Source organism: Pinus tabuliformis, chromosome 5_2 (genome assembly GCF_031772625.1).
Source record: "Pinus tabuliformis cultivar Carrire ecotype Pingquan chromosome 5_2, CPIR1, whole genome shotgun sequence".
NCBI lineage: Eukaryota > Viridiplantae > Streptophyta > Pinopsida > Pinales > Pinaceae > Pinus > Pinus tabuliformis.
The window spans coordinates 608,540,570-608,542,423 of NC_142306.1; positions in this window are offsets into that span (position 1 = coordinate 608,540,570).

Below are 1,854 nucleotides of genomic sequence, written 5' to 3' on the forward strand. Positions count from 1 at the left end.
AGAAATGGTGGGGGAAAAGAGAGAAAAATGAGCCTGTTTGTCATACTTTGTAACCACTCTTGAACACGACACTTTTATTCACCTAGGTTGGGAAATCCTTTGCCTAACAGTTGATCAAACCACATTGAAAGTCTTCAGTCGGTTTCTGGGTATTAACTTTGGGTCAATTGTCACCAAGCCCTCTGTCGTGTCGTTATGTGTTCAAGAGGTCACTGCCAATAAGCCATTCATTTTCAAAATATCTATCATCCATCTTGACCATCCCTGAGTCAGTCCTTGCAACTAAATTTCTTCAACTTGATCTATGATTTCGTGTTGTGGGCTTTCCTACGATGGATCGCTTTCTATCGACATCAGCTCAGTATCTAGAAAGATGATCTAGGAATCGTCAGTACCTTGAGATCTGCATGCATCAATGGCAGGTTTCTCGCCTTTGACGACAGTTTACATCATTGACTTTCGATCAAAGGATTCCGTGACATGCTCGACATCAACACATTTATTTGCATCTCATGGACTATACTGGGTACTTTGAGAGCCATTGACATTACTGGTGGTTTCTCTCACACTTGTTAACAGTTTACATCATTGACTAGTAATCAAGTGGTTTCTACCATATTCGACATCAACACATTTATTCGCATGGATAGAATCATACTGTTTCGGGAAGTAGAAATGAAGACCCTGGATCTAGTTTCCACAATCCAGGCTGCGAGGAATTTTGTATTCATTATATAATGGACTATCCATAAACAGATGACTGCGTCCATACTGTGTCCACATGAGTCTATACTTGTGATGTTTTACAAGATCATTCTTGTATCAGAACAGTAGTTAGTTTATAGTCAGTTTTTATCTGAGTATGGGAATGCCTACCTCAGCAATGATACGATCTCATATATATATCTTGCATTGAATGTTTTTATAGGTTCCAACCGGGTTCTCCACAAGATAATCCTCGAAATGATAAAGTACTTCACTCTTCCTAAATGATAAGAAATCCTCATCTACTACAGACTTCGCATTTTAGGGGGCAATCTGTTACACAAAAATATCGTCACCATGATTATTTGCAGTCAGTATGGGTCTATCATCACTTGTACTGTCCTCCTAAGCAAGTCTCATACCTCACCTCGTCAAATCAAGCTTTGGAAATGAGAGAAAGACATTAAAAATCAATGTAACTCTGGTTTCGCACTTTCTCTCATGGTCACCTGCGGTCCCGCACCTTCTGTGTACAAAAACTGCGGACCTGCCCGCTCTGTCCCTAACGGTGTAGGTGCAGACCCCTGTGAAAGTCAAAAGGCGCAAGTTTTATCTTAAAAAACTCACTTTGGGTTAATTCTAGAGGTTTCTAGAAGGAATTTTGATGTGGATTGTTCGCTCTGAGGTGGTTCATGCACCCCAAAAGAGAAGGAGCTAATCCCTTGATGAGAGGAGCTATCCCTTTGAAGGAGGGCTTTATCCCTTTGAAGGAGGACCTAGTAACCTCCCTCCATTGCACTATAAATACAGGCATTGGGCTGGTTGCTAGAGAGGTTAGAAGCTGAACATTTTTGAGGGTAAATGCTGGTGAAATCAAGACTTCCTAGTTGAGCTTAAGAGGAGAGATCACACATCTTTTTGGCTTCATTGGGGAGTGAGTGAAACTTGTCAAGGTAGAGGAGACTTCTTGCTGGACCCTGGGAGGAGCTTGTACAACGTCAAGGCAAAGGTTGTAAGGTTCCTCTTCTTTGGAATTAATACAATCAAACTCATTTTTCTCAACAAGTATCTTATGTTACTTGTTTCATGGACTCCTTGACTTTCATGTTAAATATGTTTTATGCAATTGGCTTTTCAGGTGCTATTTAA